The sequence below is a fragment of the Lissotriton vulgaris genome, chromosome 5, assembly GCF_964263255.1.
Source record: "Lissotriton vulgaris chromosome 5, aLisVul1.2, whole genome shotgun sequence".
NCBI classification, from domain to species: Eukaryota; Metazoa; Chordata; class Amphibia; order Caudata; family Salamandridae; genus Lissotriton; species Lissotriton vulgaris.
In genome coordinates this window covers 713,933,525-713,959,157 of record NC_141693.1, presented here as the reverse complement: position 1 = coordinate 713,959,157, position 25,633 = coordinate 713,933,525, and the positions used below count along the sequence as shown (strand labels likewise).

The 25,633-nt window shown below is 48.9% G+C and overlaps 1 protein-coding gene across 1 annotated transcript in view; it reads left to right on the top strand.

The window, feature by feature from the left end:
* The window catches only part of ZSWIM8 (zinc finger SWIM-type containing 8), a 2,802,584-nt gene that overhangs the window by 2,673,911 nt on the left and 103,040 nt on the right, over nt 1-25,633 (top strand). The gene's annotated exons all lie outside the window — the stretch shown is intronic.

Here is a 25,633-nt window from a genome sequence, read left to right as displayed (position 1 = left end):
GGAGTCCTTGGGGGCTAAGGTGATGGCCTATGCGGATGATACGCAGCTTTTGTTCTCCTGGAAACGGGGGTGATGTCTCGGTCAGTGCGGTGCAGCACTGTCTTTCATCTGTGTTTTGTTGGTTGGCAAGTGCACAGTTGAAGTGTAATGAAGAAAATCGGAGGTACTCCTGTTAGGCTCAATTCCAGGGGATTTTAGAGCCAGGTTGTGGCCGCCTGACTATCCGCGCCCTATGTCAGAGAAGGGCCTTGCCAAGGTTTGGTTTGAGGAAAATCTTAATTTTGCTACCCAGGTGAAGAAGTTAACAGGGACATGTTTTGGCACCCTGAAAATTCTGAGGAAGTTTCTTCCCCTCTTGCCAGCCAGTGCCAAAGAGACGGTTGTCCGGGCTCTGATCTTGTCCCGCCTGGACTATGCTAACGCCCCCCTGGTGGGATGTCCCGGTTATTTGACAAAGAAACTGCAGGACGTCCAGAATGCGGTGGCCAGATTACTTCTGGGACTATCTTCAAGACAGAGTGTCCGCATCCATCTACGTCACCTGCACTGGCTCCCAGTTGAGTCCCGGCTCAAATTTTAAAATGCTGTCCATTGTCCATCGGGCCCTGCATGGGTTGGGCCCGATCTACCTGCACAATCGCTTTGTCTTTTACAAACCGGCTAGACAATTGCGATCCTCGGATCAGTTCTTAATACAGAACCCTTGCTTTAATCGCCTGAGACTGGGCGGGTGTTCTTTCACCCACAAAGCAGGCCTAGCCTGGAACGCGCTTCCATTGGCCCTTAGGAGGGTGCAGGACCCGGTATCCTTTAAGAAGAAATTAAAAACTTAGCTTTTTTGAGGTTATTTGATGTGTGGTATGCTTTCTGGAACTAGCGCTGGGATACTTTGAGTAGCTGCGCGCTCGACAAAATCAATATAGCATAACATAACATAACAGCTATTCCGTTTATTCGCGGTACTCCTCCATACCATCGGGCACTCCGACGATCAATCTTGGTGATGACCACACTGTCCACTGCCTGCCTGGCGGATGCGGAATTGTTATGGTAAGCCTGAGTTAATGTTTTTCCCATCGCACCGGGTAAGTGCCGGCCTGTAATTGTCGATGGAAAAACAGAAAGGGATATTTAAACACCACAGAGGAAAAATATAAGGTACGGTGTGTAGTGCAAAAATAACACCTTCACTTTCAGAGGCGACAGTTTTACATACATGCATCATTTCTAAACTCTGAGTCTCTGTTTCCAGGATAATTAGCACACAGCAGGCCAGGGGCAGGGCCATGCAGATGGTCAAGGCAGGCCCCACTGAGTGAACCAACTTCCATGTAGCATACCTTTTTGACACAGACAGACAAAGCAGATCAAATTTTATACAGCAAGCCACATATCTGCAATTTTACATGAACCGCTGTCTGGACTCTGGCATAACATTACACTGGCTCGACCACTCCATACCACGACTAGACAGACGTGTAATTCTGCTGTAGTTGTTGTTGACTTGTTTACCACTCACGAAATGGCCATAGTTCTTCCGTAAATCTATGATGATGATCCATCCATCCCAGTGAGTGACTGTAAAGATATTATGTAACTTTGGTCATCATGACTCATCATCATCATCATGGTGTTTGCAAACTTAATGTTGTTCATGCACTCACAGTCTACACACAGTGAGTCCAAGGACATTTTCCATTTTGAAAAATGCAACCTAGTGGCCCCTGCAGTAGAAGTACAATTTGTATTAAACAAGGTAAACAGAGTACACTTGAGTTACATTTAGTGTGTAAAAGATTAGATAATAATAACAGAACACATAGATAGGATTCATTTCATGCACAACAGACAAACCACAATTGCTTTCATCAGAGCCAGACAACAATTGTTGTCCACTGCATGCCATCTCATCATTCATTACCTGTTACACTTGTCAGCATCTTATTCTTACGTGAAGGGCCGCAGGGCAGCCTCTCGTGTCAATTTCAGAAGTAACAGTCAGCATAGTCAGTCATTCCAGTCGCACTTCTTTTGAGGGGACTCGTCTACGAAGCGACAGTTTCTTGATTCTGCATAATACGGCCATCTGCCTTGAGGGAAATGGATAGGGGTAGTCTGGAGGAGGAGGATAGAGGAGCATGACTGAGTTTTGAACTTGTGAACTTCAGGAATGCAGACAGCGGCACCTTGAATATGGAAATAAGACGAAGACAGTGCTGCTGATGGATTTGTTGTGATTAAAGTTTTGTTGTGCTAAAAGTTGCAAATCAAAGAAAGCCCCAGAAATAAAAGTCAATAAGGACGGAAGAAGAAAAAAAAGTAAGTATTTCAAGCCTAGTTGTCAGGGAAGTAGAGCTCGTCCTCAAACTCTGTGAATTGAACATGGAGTAGGTCAGCTAACAGAGAAGAACTTCCGTCACCTAAGTCGGTGTCCTATTCTTCCTGCGTGGATTCACGTATTTTGTAATCTGGTGGTATGAAGTGCTGATTCATCTTGATCATTGTTAACCTCTCCACATTTTTGGGCCTGAGGCGGGTCCTTTTTGAAGTTACAATGGCGCCAGCAGCACTGATAACACGTTCAGAAGACACGCTTGCGAGTGGGCAAGCCAAATAATTTATAGCCAGCCTGGTGATCAGTGGCCAGTGAGGCCTTTTCCTATACCAATACACCAATGGGTTCTGATCAAGGAAGACCTCTGTTGGGTCATCCAGGTAGGCCTACACCATCCACTCAAGGTCCTCCAGGGGTGCCCCACTTTGCGTACCATCTGTTGCCTTTGCATCAACACTGGAACGAGCAAGCCCTTAATGAGTTATCCAATCCGCTTCCGACAATACTATGGCTGGGCCTGGTGCAGGTGATGATCCGGTTGCTGGTGTCGACGGTAACGGCTCTGAGGGAAAGTGGCTGCCTTTGGCCACAGAAGTGGACCTTGACGCCGGATGGCCTGCTGCTTCAGTAGTACTTGTGGTGGTTCCTTCAATTTCCTGCCGTTCTTTTTCGAACCGAGTGGCTGACAGATCTAGCCAATGTTTGTACTGTGAAACATCTTCTTCATTAAAAGGAATTAATGTATTGCTGGCCAGTGCCTTTTTGTACAGTGGATCCAGAATAGTGGCACAAATGTAATGTTGTTGTGAATGTATGCCTTTAAACCTTGCATTGTCAACTAGGCGGCTTATTAAGCTCTCCGCCAACAGATATGCATCTTGTTTTTCAGCATCAACTCGGAACGTTGAAGACACCACCTTCAGTTGGTGCTCTAGCATGCGCAACAATGGGATAGCTTTGCCCAAACTACAGTCCTCCCTGCTGACTTCACGGGTGAAGATCTCAAAAGGACGAAGCATGTTTGTCAGGCTTTTAACTAGGTCCCATTCCTCCACCTCTAGCCTCATGTCTTTCATAGCAGCAGCCCGTGCTTTAAAGACATACTCATTGATTACCAAGTACTGCTCAAACAGACGCTCAAGCATGTAGAAGGTTGAGTTCCAACGTGTTGCCACCTCCTAGATGAGCCCTTTGACTGGCACTCTACGGTTACTTTGAATGATCCTCAGCTGCTTCCGGGCCTCAAAGAAATGGCTAAAATGTGTGCAGTTATTCGGCAGGTGGTCAGTAACTTGCTGACTGTTTTCTTTTTTCAAGAAATCTTGAACAATAATGTTAATGCTGTGCGCCAAACACAGCACTCTGAAATAGCCACCATCATTCATGGCCTTAACTATATTACTGCCATTATCCGTGGAAACATAACCAATCATGTTCCTTCTTGGCAGCAGCCATTTAAAGTCCTTACTGTTAAACTCCTCCAAAATGTTTACTGCAGCATGAGATTTCTCCATGGCAAACATGGCTACTGTTGCATGTTTCCGAGTAGCTTGAAAAATTGTGACAAGGTCAACACCTGCAGCTATCTTATCTCTAACCCCGCAAAAGAGACCCAGTGTGCAGTGATGCACATGTAATCAACGACTTGGCAACTGGTCCACATGTCTGATGTCAGGTGGATAGTGTGAACAGCACTCTTCTGCAAAGCTGCCCCAATCACTTCCAGCACATCTTCATGTAGTGCTGGAACCGCAACTCTGGCAAAATAGGACCGGCTAGGAACATTCCATTTAGGGCAAACTGTTGCCACAAATTCTAGAAAACCCACCCCTTCCACGAAAGAAAAGGGGAGAAGGTCCAACGCTAGCATTTTAGCCAGCATTGCAGTATACAGACGTGTCGTTGGGTGGTTGCGTTCAAATGGTGCCTCCGACAAAAACATGCTTTTAATGGTGGTCTGGACCGTTTTCATATGTGATGATGATCCAGACTTCTTCAACCCAGGTAGGCTCATTGATGTACTTTTTCGCATTCTTGTCTCTACCAGACTCTTACTGTGCCTCATAGATGTTGCTGGGATAGAGGGTGTGGGCGCTACCACTGCAGTGCTGCTGCCAGGGGTACTGTGTGTACCATAAAACATGTCTGTTGCTTTTTCACCTCCACCCTGCACGATGAGCCCGTCATCATCAGATGCAATATAAATGGATACATTTCGATTTGTACTTTTGGCTTCCCGGATCTTACTTAGGTGCGCCACCCACTGGACAATGTGGTGTTTTTTGAGAAGACCTCTCTGGCCACCGGTACCATAGTTGGTACCAAGCTTACCCCGACTAACTACTTGTTTACATATCTAACAAATAACTAGGTTTCCCGACTTTTGCTAATACTAAAGAAGTCCCAAACTGGGGAGTTGAGATTTCTGGTGGTGGTGGAGTTGCCACTTTCAATGCCAGATGAAGTGGAGGATGGGCGTGGCCGAATTTGACTCTTTTGTGCACTTACAGTTACAGCACCACTACTTGAGGTAACGGAGGTCGAGCTGGATGGAGGTCCCTGCCGGCCCTTCTGAAGAGAAAATATGGAAGCTGTAGGTCGTGTTGGTGTAGTAGTTACCTGTGTTGGTGGTGGTACCAGTGCCACGCCGTCCACATCCCGCACAGCAGCATTTCGGGATAGGGTAAAAATGTCTGTCTGCTGCATGCCCGCTGGGGCTGGAGTGACGTCCACATCCCGCACAGCAGCATTTCGGGATAGGGTAAAAATGTCTGTCTGCTGCATGCCCGCTGGGGCTGGAGTGACGACTGTGATGACTGGGCCGTCATCGTCAGACTCTTCATCAGCAGCAGAATAAACCACTTCTACTGCTTCTTCGTCATCACCCATAAGTGGAAGCCTTGCTGGAACTTTCCTTTTACCTAGCTTTGTCGGCTCATGGCGTGCCTCCCTCAGACTGAATTGGTGGGTGCCAATCAAGATCTAGATCATCAGAAGGAAGAGGGCTTGAAGAAGAACTTGTACTAGCCCTCCTTTTCTTTGCTGGGGATCTGGAAGACAATGGATCATCAGGAGTGGCTTGCTTGGCTGATACCTCCGCATGAATCTCGATTTCCTCATGTGCCGCTACTTCTGGAGGAACAAGCATTGTGGGCATTTGTGCCTCTCCTTGCACCTTTCCTTGCGCCTTTCCTTGCAACTCTCCTTGCGCCTTTCCTTGCAACTCTCCTTGCTCCTTTCCTTGCGCCTCTCCTCGCGCCTCTCCTTGCGCCTCTCCTTGCGCCTCTCCTTGTGCCTCTCCTTGCGCCTCTCCTTGTTGCACCCGTGGTTGTCGTTGCGGCTGTGGTTGACCACTCGTCAGATGAGTTATACTCTGCGGTGATTGGATGCTAGTTTGCGATGAGTCAATGCCAACATCACTGGTCGATGGTGAAAGAACAATTAAAGTGGCTGCCTCTGCAGCACTCATGGGCTTGGGCCTAACTAGGCGTGGTGGCACTGAGACCAATGAAGCGGAGGTGCTGCTCCCAGCTTGGTCCACAGCGGACACCTCTGCTGCAGGCGTAGTTTTTTTTTCCCCAAAAAAAGTGGCGGTCGGCACACCAGTGTCCTTGGTAAGTGGTGCCACTTGCTTCTTCTGCTCCTTCTTACTGGCAGTGGCACTGGCACCTTTCTTGGTAGAGGAGCTACGGCTACCTTTTTTTGGGCCCATCTTCTTCAGATGTCAGAAGAACAGCAGGACGCAGTTGCACGAGTTGCAGAGTTGTCTGTGGCCACGTGACGTCACGTGACATTGTGCACACACCGCAGCAGGACTTCTTCCTGGCAATACAACAAGTGATGATGATGAGGATGCTTCCTGGTTCTCAGGCTTTGTGCACCTAGAAGCAAAGAAACCAGAGGAACATCAGTTAAATAAATGTTGATTATGTCATGCTTCAATTAATACTATTGCAACTAGACATTTATTATTATTAACACAACACACCCACAAACAGAAAGACCCGAAATAAAAATTGCAATTCTAATCAAAAATGGATGTTTAGATTAATAGAAGAGAGACCACACAGAGAGTTGTTTCATGCACCCATTCATAACCCTAGGCCTACTGGCCCGCAAGCTTGCCGGCCTATGGCAAAAAACTGCCAGGCCTCAATATGCCCCCCCCCCCCCCCCCCCCCCCCCCACCCACAATGCCAGGCCCTGGACCCGGCCTCAAAATGGTCCCCACCCACATGGCCAGGCCCTGGACCAGGCCCCAACAACACCCCAAAAATCGAAATACACACAAAAATCATCTTGATCCAATACCATCCATGCCCTAAATGATGTTTAAATTCAAGAGACCCCACAGAAAGACTTGGTCCATGCACCACTGAGTACCCCTGGTCATTATGGATGAAAACCAGGCAGACTGGGAGCAGGCCTATGGCACAAAGCACACTGCCTGGCTTTAAAATGGCCACTAGACCCCCACCCACATGGCCAGGCCCTGGACCAGGCATCAGAATGGGCCCCACCCACATGGCCAGGCCCTGGACCAGGCCCCAACAACACCCAAAAAATTGGAATACACACAAAAATCACCCCAATCCAATGCCATCCATGCCCTAAATGATGTTTAAATTCAAGAGACCCCACAGAAAGACTTGGTCCATGCACCACTGAGTACCCCTGGGCATAATGGATGAAAACAAGGCAGACTGGGTGCAGGCCTATGGCACAAAGCACACTGCCTGGCTTCAAAATGGCCCCTAGACCCCCACCCACATGGCCAGGCCCTGGACCAGGCCCCAACAACACCCAAAAAAACGAAATGCACAAAAAAATCACCCCAGTCCAATGCCATCCATGCCCTAAATGATGTTTAAATTCAAGAGACCCCACAGAAAGACTTGGTCCATGCACCACGGACTACCGCTGGACATAATGGACGACAAGTAAACAAGGCAGACTGGGTGCAGGCCTATGGCAAAAAGCACACTGCCTGCCTTCAAAATGGCCTCTAGACCCCCACCCACATGGCCAGGCCCTGGACCAGGCATCACAATGGGCCCCACCCACATGGTCAGGCCCTGGATCAGCCCCAACAACACACAAAAAATCGATATAAACACATAAATCACCCCAATCCAATGCCATCCATGCCCTAAATGATGTTTAAATTCAAGAGACCCCACAGGAAGACTTGGTCCATGCACCACTGACTACCCCTGGGCATAATTGATGAAAACAAGGCTGACTGGGTGCAGGCCTATGGCACAAAGCACACTGCCTGGCTTCAAAATGGCCCCTAGACCCCCACCCACATGGCCAGGCCCCAACAAACCCCCCAAAAATCGAAATACACACAAAAATCACCCCATCCAATGCCATCTATGCCCTAAATGATGTTTAAATTCAAGAGACCCCACAGAAAGACTCGGTCCATGCACCACTGACTATCCCTGGGCCTACTGACTAGTGTGGCTTTAACACGCACCCCAACATTTAAAAAAACTTCCACATAAACAATGAGCTACTCAATAACATGCCATAAATGATATTTAAGTTAAACAAAACTCACAGAAACAGTTTATCAAGCACCCATGACTAACCCTGGGCCTACTGGATACTGTGGCTACCCACAATATATATTTTTTTAAAGTTGTGAAAAAGTTTATAAATTGCAGTTGCAGTAACTGCAATGCCCCAAATAAAACAACACCAACTTACTTGTAAAATCTCAAATCCAAAAGTGATCCCAAAAAAAGTCCTCAAATACAAATATCCAGCAGCAGCCACAAAGAGTAATCCTTCCAGCTTCAGTGGCCAGGTCATGGACAAAGCACTGGGAGGAGCCTGCTGGACAGGAACAGGAAGTTGGAGACTGTGGGGCACTTCCTCCCTCCCACCCCCCCTCCCCTAAAATGGACTCCTTGCACACAAAAAATGCAGCCAAATGTCAATCTGAGGAGTTATTCTGATCCAAATCATCATTTTCAGGAGGTTTATGCTGGCAGCGATAGATTTCTTGTGCAGAATTGCAATTTATGCAATTTCGGGAAAGCTAGCTGTTCAAATCTCCCGCCGGATATCAGCTGCGCGTCGCATCTATGTATTCGCTATTGTTTACTCTCACGATGCGTGATCGCGGGCCCTTATGACGTATTCGCGTTCTCAAAGTCTTGCAGTGCAAGATGGCGGGACGCTATGTCGTAGTTGCGGTTGAAAAGTCTTGCGCGATCACGCAGCAAGATCGAACATGGCGCAGCGCACGCAAACCGGGAGGAAAATAACTCGGTGAACTCAGAATCACAGTAAGTCAACGGCGCGCGAGATTGTATATTTGAAGCGCGTCCAAGCAAAAAAAATCCGCCAACTCGCGAATTGCGAATTCTTTGACAATTTCGAGCGAATCGCGGACCGCGGAATTGTCAAAAATTTGCAAATTCCGCGAGCGGAACGGATTTTCAGCCCATACTCAGTTATAAACCCCTCAACACGCATAGTTGTCAGGCATAGATGAATGGAACCCTTGCATACTGCCGTAATCGCCTGTTCCCTGAAACAGGAAATGTCAGTGGAAGACATATGGGAGAGGGCAAACTATCATTACTTCAGAACATGATAGTTTTAAGAGAATCCAATTTGGTCATGTGGAGACTGTTAGACCTGTCAGCCCTTTGGGTGGTCCCTCCTATTTATTTATTTATTTTTTGTCCCCTTTTTGCCCCTCAATCTTTTTTTTTTTGATGTCCACTGGAATTTTTCAGGTGTTGACCTAGGGGTTAGGTGCTCCTTGCCCCTTTAGGTTTTTTTTTCCCCTGCCTTAGGTGCCTTTTCTGACCAAAAGTATGGGATACACAAAATGGTGGCCAGTAACTGCCATAACTGCCACCTCAGGACCTAGGGCCATAGGACAGCATGAGGGCTTCCAGACCTTCTGGACCTCTCTGGACACTCCAGGGACAGCCTATATAAGGCAGAATGTTAGGCAGCCATTTTAGGATGGATAGAGGCGACTGACTTGGCTGGAGTGAAGGCTGTCGGGCGAGGAAGTTTGAGCACTGAGAGGGGAGCTGATTACCTCTAACGGTTGCTGACCCCCACTCCCGATGTTTTCCCTCCCTTACTGACCTGGCCCAGCAAGGACACTGATAATTGGTTCCTTTAACCCAGGGGCCGAGTGTGACTGACGTGAGTGGAGCAGACCGGACAATGTTGCTGGAGAACTGAGGTGAGGGTGTCCGAGACTGTTTCCTGACTGAAGTCAGACGCTGACAGAACAAGGCTCTTGCCTGGCTGTCCTGCCCGCTCCCTAGATGGAATAAGTCACCCGATAAACCACCTGGGCTAGCCCTTTATAGACGAAGAACTTACCCGCTTTCTGCACTGGGGACCCCGTACCCCCCTGGGCTCCCTGCGCTGTTGTTGTGCCGCTGCCTTTAGGCTGTGGAGCTCGCGGATCGGAGTCGGCCACAGCCGCCTGTCGAACTTCCCATTGCGGGTGTGGGTAACGGGGCCGCTCATCGGCCGAGCCCTGTGGGGGTAGCCGGTGCGGAAAGCGGGGACGCCTGGTGAGTGGTGAGCTGCCTTGGGGTGTTGTTCGCAAGGCGGCAGGAAGACGAGGAAAGGCCCCGCCCCGGCGCTGTCTGCAGGAGCGAGCTGGAGGAAGGAAGGCGTGACTAGAGGCGGCCGGGGAAGGAGATCGCTCTTCCTGCGGCGTGAGGGGCAGTGGAGGAAATTGACGACTGAGAGCTCCCAGGGAAGGTCGGGTTCCGCCTCCTCAGGCTAGCGCCTGACAGACTTCAGACCTCCGTGTGGGAAATCCCGGCCTACCAGCCAGCAGACACCGGCCGGGTTGGGCAGAACAGCGTTCGAAGGTAACGTGAGCAGGGGTTTCAACTGTGAGGGCTGGAGGAGGCTAATTTGATCCATAGAACTCTCTACCGGGCCCGCTGGAACACAAGGCTTCCTGGCCTTGACAAAAGACAGTAGGTTAGGCGAAGAGATCACTAGTGGCAGAACTAGCAGAGGGGACTGCCCCTTTTCCTCTGAGGAGATTTCAGCAGACCAAGAGACCGTTAAGGAACTAGCTAAAACTATACTGATCTAATGTGGAAAAAGATACGACATAAATGTTAAAAATGCATGTACCAGTATCTCACTTGTAAACAGTGTGCATGATAGTTGTATGGAATGATCACTGTATTTGGCTATAAACAGGAGTGACATGTTTAAAAGTTAAAGAAATCCTATTGACAGCCTGAACCGTAACAGTTGAATTATTGCCAAGAAGATTAGGGTGCAGGTATTCACAAGTACCCTTTCGAGCTGAAAACACATGTAACCAGAAGTCTTGTTATGCTGTTGTCCTGCAATTAGACGATTGATCAATGACAGGAATAAGTAATAACTCCTAGTATTGTAGGATTGCTGTTGAGGTTTATACCTGGAATGTTACATGTGATATTATGAACTGTAAAGACAACCATAAATGAAAGTAACCCTTAAGAGGAAAAGATACACTTTTCTACTTTTATAAAATTTCGGTGTAGTGTCATTTTTGAATGGATGGTCACTGTGTTACTGTAAGGGCGCTACGCAAGCTTAACACCTATTGCCTATGGGATAGTCCTTTCTACTCTGTGTCAAGCTACTCTATGTAGTCTGGTAAACCCAGGTCCAACATAATTGGTGTCTAGCGGTGGGATGAGAACTGTGCTTGCGTCCACTCTATAGTAACAAAGTGTAATCCACAGGCCTACACCTGGAGTTTTCTCCTTGCGGACTCCCTAATTATATTTTTGTTTTTCCAAATTTACTCCTGGTGGTGGGTGGAAGTAGCTTCTTTACACCTTCTCAATTAATTCCTTCCAAGTGGCTGTCCCTATCTCTCATTAGCAAAATGGAATTTGCTCTGGAAGAATTGGAGACCTATACTGCGGCCCAGCTTAGAGACTTTTGCCAAAAGATGGGAGTGTTCTTTAAGCATGGTGCTAAAAGGGGGAACTCCAGACCAGCTTGAGGGTGTGGGTGGCAGCACACCCAGAGGGGAAGGAGGAGGAGGTAGACAGGGATACTGTCATCGGGGTAGATGTGTTGTACCAATCTGAGAGGGAGAACTTATTGACAGGTCCCAGAACACTCTCAAGAGAGGGCAGCAGTGTCTCTGCGAGAAGCTTGACTGAAGCCGAACTAGCAGATAGGAGGGAGGAGAGACAGTTAAGATTGGAGTTGGCAAAACTGGAGAAGGCGAGAGAAGAGAGTAGGCTAGCTCACGAGTTGAGCCTCAGAGAATTAGATTTTAAGGCCCTGCAAGTAGGGACTTCCAATTCTCAAAATGGTGGCAGCGAACCAAAGGATGTGACCAGGGAACCCAGACCCTATTTACTGACGCACAGGATTTCTTCACATAGGAGTAGACTAAGATGTAAGGTGACAGGGGCCCCTTTAGTGGACCACTGGCAACGAAGTGGCCATCAAGTAAGTGACCTGAGGTGGTTTGTTGTCGAAAAAGTAACGCTCAGCAGGAGGGGTGGTAACTTAACGACCATACTGAATACACGAGAAGCCAAATGGATGTCACTTTTGGACACCATTAAAAATGGTCTTAATGAATTAGATAGTAGCCTGTCACAACTGGCAGCACTTGGCTAACTTTTCTGTAATATTCCCATGTGACTGCATGATTTACGAACTTGCCACTCGGTTTCACTCTCCTGTGCGAGAAGTGCCCGAGTATATATTTTTTGACTTGCTAATTCTACAGGTTACCGTACCACTAACCACTTGTTGTTTCCTCAAAGAACTTATATATTTCATAATTATCCGTCTACAATCTGATGTTTTGAGAATTGCACGGACTGTATTTCCCAACATGCAACAGATGGAATAATGTGATGGGTAATTTGGGTATTTGTCAACAGTACCTATTATGTAATTGTGATTTACTCTGTACAACATTTCATCTATCCACTACCTCTTGTTACATCAGACAACCGGAAGTTTTTTAATACAGTGTTTTTTAATATACTCAGTCCTCGAGTAGTTTACATAGGCGAAACTCTGATCTCCGGGTTGAGTGAAGTATTTCTTCACTTTTCTCGGCATGAGGGACACGTGACCTACCACCCATAACTTCGCGTAGTGTCAGAACAACTCCGCCTCCGTTCCTGCCACACCGCTGGACGGCGCTTTTCGAGTTTGACTAACCGTGAGTTCCTTTCCTCCCACCGCTAATGCAGACAAATTTAATTATAAGCTAATCTGGATACTGGCTCACGGATCCGTTTTTCGATTTTGTCTTCTCCCCATAGCGACCGATTTCCGAGGCTTATCGAGCATTTGCCGAACTTGGGATCTAGTAAGTTTTTCATTAAAATAGTTGTTCTTCCTTATCATTCTTGATGAGTGCTAACCCCTTTTAAAACCGACTCTGCTAATGGAACTTTGTTCCCTTTTGATTCTGTCTTCTCGCTACAGCGACCAAGTCAAGACAGATTGAGCTGTCCTGCCCCTCTGATCCTGTTCATATACACTCAGGATCAAGTAAGTGGTCCCGTTACATCTGTGGCCTCTTGTTAGAACCCTCCAGAGTCAGCCCATCAATTGAGTTTTTCTGACTTTGTCTCCTATAGCACCGTATGCAACCCTCTACCTACAGTACTCCCTCGGTGCCTGTTAATCCTGTATTAATTTAGTAAGTGTGGTCTCTTCTTAATCTTTGATTTCCTCAACCACCCATAATTCATTTCGAATTTTATTAGTGTTACCCTTTTGTGTCCACAGCGTTCCTTCTCAAACCCCGGCCCCCTGTTCAAGTGATACAGGATATCCGGCTGCACATTTTGGCTCTGTAGTTATTTAAGGCCATCCTTGGCTTTAAATCAAGGTGAGCATTATAACATACCTCATGTGGTGTTCCGTATAATATCACTTCTTGATCTAGTCTGACCTTTCCACTCTAAATAGCCATCTGAATCAACATTTGGGCCTACGCCAGTGCATGTTTTGGACCCAATGTCCATTTCGTTGGATACCACATTTTTTAGGTCGAGCCTAGACGAAAGCAAAGCAAAGCTTTGCTGTCTAAGTCGACAACTTATGTAATCACTTTCAGGGGAATGTGGACAGCAGACTGTCACGAGCGTCTCCTGCCGGAGATTCTACCTCGTGAGCGCGCACGCCCAGCCCGGCGCCGTGCACGTCCCCTGCCACAGACACACGCGCGCAGGCAGGCAGACACATGCACACACGGAGTCCCCCGTCGGACGCCGCCCCGCAGGCCGGAACACAGCACTAGTTCTCATGTGTTTTTCATAGTTGCTGTTCGTGATATAGAAGTCAATGTGTATCATCCTATGACCCGCCGTGTCCTATGAAGCTGCGCCCCGCCCCCCCCCCCCCGGCTCTTGCCATGCATTTGAAGCCGCGTTCACGGGTTGTGGAGCGTCCCGCCTCCCTTCAGACCGGGCTGCGCACCCTGAATCCCCCAGCCAGGGTCCGGGTCCGCGAGACTCGCCTAGCGCCTCCCCGCGCAGCACCGAGAGGCAGAGGAAAAGCGAGATGGCTATGACCCGCCCTGTCTTATGAAGCTGCGCTCCGCCCCCCGGCTCTAGCCATGCATTTGAAGCCGCGTTCACGGGTTGTGGAGCGTCCCGCCTCCCTTCAGACCGGGCTGCGCACCCTGAATCCCCCAGCCAGGGTCCGGGTCCGCGAGACTCACCTAGCGCCTCCCCGCGCAGCACCGAGAGGCAGAGGAAAAGCGAGATGAGGAGTGGAGGTACCATGGCGGCAGCGGCGGCTGTACCGGGATTCAATACAACATCCGCCTTCTGATGGGTGGAGAGAGCGACCAATCAGAGCACCGCACACATTTGACGGAAGAATCGCAGTAGTCATGCAAATGCTAGGACAGCAGCGGTTCGTGCGCGTGACACACAGCTTCCGGGACAAACAAAGACCACGGGTGGACACGCCCTCTTGACCGGCTCATTCACTTCTACCGCGAAAACAAGAATGATGGGCCTGGATCTCTGCCAACGCTTGTCATCATCGCGCACATTTCACGACAGCAACCAGACGGGAATTAAAATAGAGAAATAAACGGGAGTTCCGACTCACAAAGGTTCCTTCTCAGTAGTATCGTTCTCGTACTTTAATGCAGCAACAACCAATTGAAAGGAGCCACTCCACCTGCACGAAGCACATTTTGTATTTATTTATTAATTTATTTGATGCGTTTTTCTCTCGCGCTGACTTTACCCGAAGGTGTCCGAGGCTTCACAATAGGAACGTTAATGATACATGAGGAGAACATTACAAGTGGGCATGTTACAAAAGCAAGCGTTACATTATATGAGGCAAAGGTGACACTTGTGCAGGTATCAAGAGCAAACAAAATACAAGAGGAGCAAAAGGGACATTACAGGAGGAAAAAGTGACACGTGTGCAGGCTACAAAAGCGAACAAAGTACAAGTAGAGGTAATGGTGTATTTGACATGTCTAACCTATATTAAGTTTGTGTATAGTATTCTTACTTATTTTCGATATTTGTGTTTATGTGGCATTTCTTGTTTTGTATGAAACCAGAAAAGGTTTCGTGGACGCTAAATAGCCATTGTTTTCTGTCCAGTTTTCATTTTTTTCTTTTTATGACAGATGCAAGGCTTGTTGCATCACAAATACGGAACTGACTAGTCAGGACTGTGGAAATTCCATCTAACCACTTCCAAATGATATTTATTAAATCTAGTTGGCTTTATGGTTTATGTGACTAAGAAGGAAAGATTTGTGTATTAGGATGTAAAAAAGTGTGGTACTGATTTGAAACCGGTAGTTACGACAGGCACCACGTTTTTTCACGATTGCACTTCTTTTTATGTAAAGTATTAATATGTAAGGAATAATAACTTTAGCACAGCCGTTTTCACCTTTCATGGCCTATACACGTTAGTGACTCCTCTTTATGTAACATTGCAGTCCGCTGCCTCCTAACAAGATGCTAACAGGCTTCCGGAAAGCAGAATTAGATGCCTTACTCGGTGCAATAAAAGCATTTCATTTGTGTCGAGGCAAAACAGTTCCGGAGCCTAGCTTTCCTACGCTAGAATCCTGCAGACGCGTGAAGCGAGCATTGACAAAGCCTGTAGTTAGGCTGAAGTGTGGTGAACACGTAAAGCGGACAGCTGAGTGTGGTCAACCCTCACATAGGGTAAGTGCAGCGTAGAACACTAAACAGCTGCGCCTGTCACAGGATGTAAAATCCCGTAAATTATGAAACTCTGTCAGTCAGCTCTGAGCTCTCTTCGGGTAAGTCTCGATTCTTCAAGGTTGGGAGTCTCACGTGTGTACAGTATATTCTAGCTTGATCAACAATTTATTAACTGGTCTACTGTAAATCCTGTGCTTCTCTTATTAACATTTCCTTCTGAAATTCTCCAGATTAATTGTCGTTTTATTTGCGGAGTTTGGCTTACTCCGAAGGGTTGTTTGCTTGCTCAGTGAACAGACAATTTTGTGACAGCCCCGGGTAAAGGAAGCCCTAACTTACATACTGATGTCAAATTCTTTGTTTCTTCAGATGGGTGACAATGCCTTTCACTTCCTCCAGGCCCCCACCCACTTTCCCCGTTCCTTTCAGACTTTTCTTTCTTAAGCACTACAGGTCCTGTCTGGCTTCTCCTTCTGTTCATGCTACTGAAGTTCAGATGCAGGATTGGAAGTTTTCTTGGCGTATTTGCATAAATGTGTTTTCAATTGGCTGCTGACTCCTGAAAACATGTCGTGGAACTTCAAATGCCAGTGTGTTGTTTGTCTTTGTGTTACAGCTTACTGTGTGGCCGTTTCAGTTGGCTCAGGATTTTAGCCTGATCCAGAGAGGAAAATCTGGAATTGTGGGCACGTGAACTTCTGGAGTCAAAATCAGTTGGTTACATTTATGACTTTTTCCAGGTTTTTAGTGTCTTGTTTGTTTACGTTGTTTTCCACAGCATCACCACATCACTCTGGGACACCACCACATCAATCAGGGACACCACCACATCAATCAGGGACACCACCACATCACTCAGGAACACCACCACATCACTCAGGGACACCACTCAGGGGCACCACCACATCACTCTGGAACACAACCACATCACTCAGGGACAACACCACATCACTCAGGGACAACACCACATCACTCAGGGACAACACCACATCACTCAGGGACAACACCACATCACTCAGGGACAACACCACACCACTCAGGGACACCACTCGGGGGCACCACCACATAACTCGGGGCACCACCACATCACTCGGGGGCACCACCACATCACTCGGGGGCACCACCACATCACTTGGGGGCACCACCACATCACTCAGGGACACCCACCACATCACTCAGGGACACCACCACATCACTCAGGGACACCACCACATCACTCATGGACACCACTCAGAGGCACCACCACATAACTCTGGGGCCCCACCACATCACTCGGGGACACCACCACATCACTCTGGGACACCACCATATCACTCGGGGACACCACCACATCGCTCTAATACACCACCACATCGCTCTAATACACCACCACATCACTCGGGGACACCACCACATCACTCGGGGACACCACCACATCACTCGGGGACACCACCACATCGCTCTGGGACACCACCACATCGCTCTAATACACCACCTCATCACTCTGGGACACCACCACATCACTCTAATACACCACCACATCACTCAGCCCAACCACATCATCACTCAGCACCACAACAGCACTGTCTTTGCTTGCTACCACCAAGCATTGCCATAGCCAATAGGACTCGCATTAGGAAAGTGTAAGCTATTGGCTTTGTGAATAAAAATGCTATTAATTTATATATTTTCAAAGCCAACACATATTTAAAAAAATTGTCATTTACAATACCAATAGCTGACACTTTCCTAATGCGAGACCTATTGCATTGCAAATGCTTGTTAATTGCAAGGTGGCCCCTCCGTTCACCTGATTCTAGAGTGAACCTGAAATGGTCACGACTCACTGAGATGTCCTTTCCCTTTTAATTCCAATAAATGATTCCTCTCTTCTGCTTTTTAATTCCTCTGTAGTTTGTGATTCGGGTTTCGCGGTGGATATTCCCCTACGACTGAGTGGGATACCCCAGTTCCTACAGCAGAGCGCCTTGTAGCCTGCTGCACATGGTAATTGTGTGTTTATACACTTTGACGCCGTTGTTACAAAGTCCTTAACTAATCTGTAACGGAATTTCTGTACCCTTCTTTTGAATGGCTAACTCCTCCTCCCCCTCTCTAAATTCCAGATTTTGCCCCCCCCCCCCCCCCCCCACTTCACCTTCCCCGTCTCTGTCCTGATGAAGACCCCATTTAAGGACTTAACTTGACCTACAACACAGGGGTCGAAACGTCGACGGCTTGTGGTTCTCCGACATCCGGTCTCAAGTCCCTGACTTTTCCATTGATGTGGTTTACACCGGCGAATGTCTTTTTCATAAATGCATCAATTTTGTTCTCCAATTTTGGATGTTGCATTTGAAATGTTTAATTGCCATATGTCAACTTTGTGATTGGTCTGATTCAATATGACTATCACCTTTCTGTAATTCCTTCTAATGAGCACCCCCTTTCCCTTCCTTCCTCTCCTCCCCTCGGGGCTTCTTATGTTTGTTGATTGAATATCGAACATATGTCATTATTTGATGTGTCCAGTTTTGTTAATAAATTGCAATACTGTGTAAAAGTTTCATAGAAATTCTTAAAAATTTGGAAGTATTATCAGTTTTAACAAACTTCATACTGTAATCCTTCTTCTTGCGGGTACCCCCTGTTTTTCATGTACCCTATTTACCGAAGGACGTAGTCGCCAGTTACAGCACAGGGGATGTAAATGTACAGGAATTTATATAGCGCAAATCACCAAGAGGTTTCTAAGCGCTTGCTTAGGGAACCCGTCCTGGTATTCCCCTGTGAGATAACCCCGGCAGGGTATCCGCAAGGTGAAAGCCAGGCATCCCGCCGCGAGGGGCCGTTGTGGAGATTAAGCAAGCTATTGCCCAGAGTCGCAGAGTGTGAACCCGTGAATCGAGTAGGCACCGGAGCGAGAATTGTCGAGTCCATGGACATTTTTAGGACTCAAGACCCCGCCGAGCCGGGAATTGAACCCTGGTCCAGGGCTGACATCTGCTTCCAGGTCTGCCTCCTCTAACCAGTGAGCCACACTTCTCCATATTGCCAAGTCGCTGGCTGCCTATGAGGTCTCCTTAAGAGCCCATGGGATACTGGAGAAACACTGGGGGGGTGGCTTGTATAAGTACATGCCTCCTGCAGGGAGGGATACACTTTTGGCCCTAGAGCAGGGAGAGCAGATCCACTACCCCACCATGAAAGTGGCGCTAATAAGAAAGTTTGGACTGACTCCATAAAAATACCGTCAGAAGTTCAGGGGTAGTCACAAACTAGGCACACAGAATTGGGTGGATTTCTTGGACTACGCAAAGAAGGCATTAGAGGGCTGGGTGCAAGGCAGCGAGGTAGGGGACTATGAGGGGTTGTATGACCTTATTATCAAGGAGCACCTACTCGAGAAATGTTTTCCCGAGCTGCGTCAACACCTGGTGGACAGCAATCTGACCAAACCCCGGAAGCTTGCAGAGGAGGCGGACATCTGGGCAAGTACCCGGGTGTCCTTGAAGGGGACTGGAGGGGATTCCCAAAGGGCCGGACAGGGCGCCCCCCAGAAGAAGGAGGGGGGAGATAAAAAGCGGGAGTTCTCAAAAGGCCCCCAAAACAGTTTCCAGGGAAAGGGAACAGGATTCACCCCTAAGGCTAACCCGCCCAGAAACCCTCATCCTAGCCAAAGTCAGCAGCCAAGGGTTGTCCACTGCTTTGAGTGTGGTGGTGTTGGACATTATAAGGGAGATGTCAAGTGCCCAAAGAGACCACCCCCTCCCACTGGAGGAAAAGCCCCGGGAGTAGCTAGTGTAGTGCTCGGGGAGGAGTTGCCCTTAGATAAGGGGGGTGAGTGGGCGGGTGTCACCTTAGTGTCCCTGGGAGATCGGGAGATGGTTCCTAAGATCCATGTGCCCTCAAATACTGTAAAGTATGGGCAGTGGGTCACCATCAATGGCCAAAGAGGGGAGGCTCTGAGAGACACAGGAGCCAGTATGACTATGGTAAGGAGTCAACTGGTGACTCCAGAGCAGGTGATTCCACATGTACTCCACCCCGCCGCGATGGCTGACGGCAGATTGGGCCACTACCCTGTGGCCGAGGTTTCATTTGAGTGGGAAGGGGTTGCAGGTTCACTTCGAGTTGCCGTAAGCCCTGCCGTGCCAGTCGATTGTCTGTTGGGGAATGACATGGAGCACAATGCTTGGAAGGAGGTGGAATTCCGGACTCATTCTGAGATGCTGGGTACACCTGACTGGACCTGTGCTAGCACAAGGCTCGCGACTACCCGGAGGGGTAGTTCGCCTAGGCTGGAGCCTGGAACAATGGCCCAGCCCGCTGCCAAAAAGGGAAAGAACCGAGGACAGGAGAAGCCTGCTTCGGCTTCCACGCCCCATGCGACAGATCAGCCACCTGCGGTGGTGAACCAGGAGTCCATGGAGGGGGGAAGTAGTCTCCCTGGAGGACTTACCTATCCCTGCTGAGTGGCATGTGGAAGGAGGGCCTACCAGGGAGGAGTTTTGTAAGGGCCAGAAGGAGTGCCCTACCCTTGAGGGACAGAGGCGACAGGCCGAAGCCCAGGCAGCAGGGAACGTTGCTGGGAACTACCATATTTACTGGGAGGACGGACTCCTCTACAGTGAACCGAAGGAACCTTTGCCCGGTTCATCACGGGCCTTGGTAGTCCCTCAACGCTACTGAGCCTTTCTTTTGGAACTGGCTCATGAAATTCCCTTGGCAGGATACTTAGGACAGGACAATACCTTTGCCCGGCTTGTCCCCCACTTTTACTGGCCTCAGATGAAAGTGGCATCCGACACATACTGTCGGCCATGTGTATCCTGACAAGCCAGTGGGAAGACAGGGGTGAAGCTGAAAGCTCCCCTGGAACCACTTCCAGTCATTAGCACCCCCTTTGAAAGGGTGGGCATCGACATCGTGGGGCCATTGGATCCACCAACTACAGCTGGTCACAGGTTTATCCTGGTTCTAGTGGATCACGCCACGCGGTACCCAGAGGACATTCCTCTGAGGACAGTCACTGCACCTGTAGTGGCTAGGGCCCTGATGGGGATCTTTACCCGAGTGGGTTTCCCCAAGGAGGTTGTGTCCGACAGAGGGACCAACTTCATGTCAGCGTACATGCGGCCTATGTGGAAGGAGTGTGGAGTTACCTACCGGTTTACCACTCCTTATCACCCACAGACCAATGGTCTGGTGGAAAGGTTCAACAAGACCTTGAAAGGCATGATAAGAAGTCTGCCTGAGAGCCTGCAGAGGAAATGGGACGTCCTCCTATCCTGTTTGCTGTTTTCCTACAGGGAAGTGCCACAGAAAGGAGTGGGCTTCAGCCCCTTCGAGCTTCTGTATGGGCACCCTGTGCGTGGACATCTCAGCCTGGTGAAGGACGGATGGGAAAAGTCTCCCAGGAAGCTTCCCCAGGATGTGGTGAGCTACATGCTGGCCTTCCGGAGCCAAATGGCGAAGTTGTGGAAGCAAGCTTCTGACAACTTGGAAGCCAGCCAAGCAGTGATGAAAGAGTGGTATGACCACAACGCTCACCCAGTGGAGTTGGAGCCTGGCCAGAAAGTATGGGTGATGGAACCTGGGGAGCTAAGTGCCCTCCAGGATCGCTGGACAGGCCCCTTTGAGGTGTTGGAGAAGAAGGCTAAGGCCACCTACCTGGTGGATCTTAAGACCCCTCGACAGCCCCTACGGGTGCTGCATGCCAATCGCCTCAAACCCCACCATGAGAGGCCCGAGGTCATCTTGATGATGGTGACTGATGGTGCAGAGAAAGCGGAAAGCGAGCCTCTCCCTGATCTTTTTTCGTCTCAGGAAAAGGATGGGTCGGTGGAGGGAGTGATTCTCTCCCCATCCCTAACTCCTGAGCAGCGAGAGGACTGCCGCCAGGTATTGGAGCAGTACTCCACGTTGTTCTCCCTTGTCCCGGGAAGGACCCACCTGTGTACCCATGATGTGGACACAGGAGACAGCCCACCAGTGAAGTCTAAGACCTACCGGCTGTCAGACAAGGTGAAGGCCAGCATCCACAGTGAAGTTACCAAGATGCTGGAGCTAGGAGTCATTGAACCTTCTAGTAGCCCCTGGTCCAGTCCGGTGGTTCTAGCACCAAAAGCTGCACCACTGGGGTTCTGTGTGGATTACCGGGGACTGAACTCAGTGACCAAGCCTGATGCACATCCGATCCCTAGGGCGGATGAACTTATTGACCGGCTGGGAGCTGCCCAATACCGGAGTACCTTTGACCTTACTTCAGGGTACTGACAGATCTCCCTTACAGATGGAGCAAAGGAAAGGTCAGCCTTCTGCACGCCTGAGGGCCACTACCAGTTCTGTGTGATGCCCTTTGGGCTCAAGAACGCCCCTGCCACTTTTCAGCGGCTGGTGAACCAGGTCCTCTCTGGAATGGAGGCTTTCTCTGCTGCTTATCTGGATGACATTGCTGTCTTCAGCAGCAGTTGGGAGGACCATTTGTGTCACTTACAAGCTGTTCTCCAGGCCCTGAAACAGGCTGGCTTGACAATCAAGGCCAGTAAATGTCAGATCGGGCAGGGGTCGGTTGTGTACCTAGGCCACTTGGTGGGCAGGGGAGCGGTGCAGCCCCTCCAGGCAAAGATTGAGGCAATCATGGCCTGGGATCCCCCCAAGACCCAAACTGAGGTCCGAGCTTTCCTGGGCCTCACAGGTTACTACCGTTGCTTCGTGAAGGGGTATGGCACTATTGTAGCACCCCTCACTGAGCTCACATCCAAGAAACAACCTCGACGGGTAGTCTGGACGGAGGCTTGTCAGCAAGCCTTTGTGAAGCTGAAACAAGCAATGTGTGCAGCACCGGTCCTGAGGGCCCCGTATTTCTCTAAAGAGTTCATTGTCCAGACAGACACATCAGAGCATGGCATTGGAGCAGTGTTATCGCAACTCAAGTGAAGAGGGTCTGGATCAGCCTGTAGTCTTCCTGTCTAGGAGACTGCTTCCCCGGGAACAAAAGTGGAGTGCAATGGAGCTGGAAGACTTTGCGGTGGTATGGGCTCTGAAGAAGTTGCGGCCATACCTATTTGGCTCGCACTTCCTGGTTCAGACCGACCATCGACCCCTTCGTTGGCTGATGCAAATGAAGGGGTAGAATCCCAAGTTGTTGAGATGGTCCATATCCCTACAGGGAATGGACTTCCGGGTGGAACATCGGCCTGGAGTGGACCACGCCCATGCAGACGGTCTCTCTAGGTATTTCCGCCTTAGTGATGAGGACTCCCAAGGGGTTGGGTAGCTCTCCCCACTTTCAGCTGGGGGGGACGCGTGTTAGACCTGTCAACCCTTTGGGTGGTCCCTCCTATTTATTTATTTATTTTTTGTCCCCTTTTTGCCCCTCAATCTTTTTTATTTTTGATGTCCACTGGAATTTTTCAGGTATTGACCTAGGGGTTAGGTGCTCCTTGCCCCTGTAGGTTTTTTTCCCCTGCCTTAGGTGCCTTTTCTGACCAAAAGTATGGGATACACAAAATGGTGGCCAGTAACTGCCATAACTGCCACCTCAGGACCTAGGGCCATAGGACAGCATGAGGGCTTCCAGAACCTTCTGGACCTCTCTGGACACTCCAGGGACAGCCTATATAAGGTGGAATGTTAGGCAGCCATTTTAGGATGGATAGAGGCGACTGACTTGGCTGGAGTGAAGGCTGTGGAGCGAGGAGGTTTGAGCACTGAGAGGGAAGCTGATTGCCTCTAAGGGTTGCTGACCCCCATTCCGGATGTTGTCCCTCCCTTACTGACCTGGCCCAGCAAGGACACTGATAATTGGTTCCTTTAACCCAGGGGCTGAGTGTGCCTGACGTGAGTGGAGCAGACCGGACAACGTTGGTGGAGAACTAAGGTGAGGGTGTCTGAGACTGTTTCCTGACTAAAGTCAGACGCTGACAGAACAAGGCTCTTGCCTGGCTGTCCTGCCCTCTCCCTAGATGGAATAAGTCACCCGATAAACTACCTGGGCTAGCCCTTTATAGAAGAAGAACTTACCGGCTTTCTGCACTGGGGACCCCGGACCTCCCTGGGCTCCCTGCACTGTTGTTGTGCCGCTGCCTTTAGGCTGTGGAGCTCGCGGATCGGAGCCGGCCACAGCAGCCCGACGGACTTCCCATTGCGGTTGTGGGTAACGGGGCTGCTCATCGGCCGGCCCTGTGGGGGTAGCCGGTGCGGAAAGTGGGGACGCCTGGTGAGTGGTGAGCTGCCTTGGGGTGTTGTTCGCAAGGCGGGAGGAAGACGAGGAAAGGCCCCGCCCCGGGGCTGTCTGCAGGAGCGCGCTGGAGGAAGGAAGGCGTGACTGGAGGCGGCCGGGGGAGGAGATCGCTCTTCCTGCGGCGTGAGGGGCGGTGGAGGAAATTGATGACTGAGAGCTCCCAGGGAAGGTCGGGTACCGCCTCCTCAGGCTAGCGTCTGACAGACTTCAGACCTCCGTGTGGGAAATCCCGGCCTGTCAGCCAGCAGACACTGGCCGGGTTGGGCAGAACAGCTTTCGAAGGTAACGTGAGCAGGGGTTTCAACTGTGGGGGCTGGAGGAGGCTAATTTGATCCATAGAACTCTCTACCGGGCCCGCTGGAACACGAGGCTTCCGGGCCTTGACAAAAGACAGTGGGTTAGGCGAAGAGATCACTAGTGGCAGAACTAGCAGAGGGGACTGCCCCTTTTCCTCTCAGGAGATTTTAGCAGACCAAGAGACCGTTAAGGAACTAGCTAAAACTATGCTGATCTAATGTGGAAAAAGATACGACATAAATGTTAAAAATGCATGTACCAGGATCTCATTTGTAAACAGTGTGCATGATAGTTGTATGGAATGATCACTGTTTTTGGCTATAATCAGCAGTGACATGTTTAAAAGTTAAAGAAATCCTATTGACAGCCTGAACCGTAACAGTTGAATTATTGCCAAGAAGATTAGGGTGCAGGTATTCACAAGTACCCTTTCGAGCTGAAAACACATGTAACCAGAAGTCTTGTTATGCTGTTGTCCTGCAATTAGACGATTGATCAATGACAGGAATAAGTAATAACTCCTAGTATTGTAGGATTGCTGTTGAGGTTTATACCTGGAATGTTACATGTGATATTATGAACTGTAAAGACAACCATAAATGAAAGTAACCCTTAAGAGGAAAAGATAAACTTTTCTACTTTTATAAGATTTCGGTGTAGTGTCATTTTTGAGTGGATGGTCACTGTGTTACTGTAAGGGCGCTACGCAAGCTTAATACCTATTGCCTATGGGATAGTCCTTTCTACTCTGTGTTAAGCTACCCTATGTAGTCTGGTAAACCCAGGTCCAACAGAGACCTAACCATTTACACACTGCGTCTACCGCGTGAGAACCTTCATGTTCCCATGGCAACCGATCGGGTCAAGTTTGTGCTATATAAAACTCCTTAGAATAAAAATAAAATAAATGGCCCCCTAAGTCTCCAACGCAGAGCACACCTGTGCCTTACTTACAGCAGGGATCGTGCTCTGTTGTCCTCTAGGTAAATGACATGATGTCTTCAGCGTCACACAGGGAACCTGAACCTGCCTTTCCTTACCCTCTTAGGCCACATCCTGACACTTAGTGATTGCTTGCTCTTGACAAATCTCCTAGCTGTTTCTTTTATTTTCCTGTCCCTGCCATTCGCCTGACTCTTGCGTGTATTTTTCAGAGTGTCTTTTCTAACTTCCGTAGCTTTTTTCCTCAGAAAACATGGCTTTTCCTCGTCTGGTTCTTACTTTACTCCCTTTCCTCTGGTTTACTTTGGATTCAGGTGTGACCCATATACTAGTTATCTAATTTTTGTTAACGTTGTATGTTTGTGTTGTGGCAGAATTTCTTGATTATAAAAAGGCATACATCAAAAGAAACCAATAAATGACTTTCATCTGATGCAGAGTATGAATACTTTGAGACTGTAAAATAAATTATGAAAGGATATAAACGGTGTTTTCTACATAACTCTTTATATAAATACTCGAGCTGTGAGTTCGGCAACAAAATCATTAAGGCAATCATAGGGAACGTTTGAGAAGCACAACCTATTTTGTTGCGGAAGGTGTTTAAAGCAAGCTGGAAACACCCATTTTTCC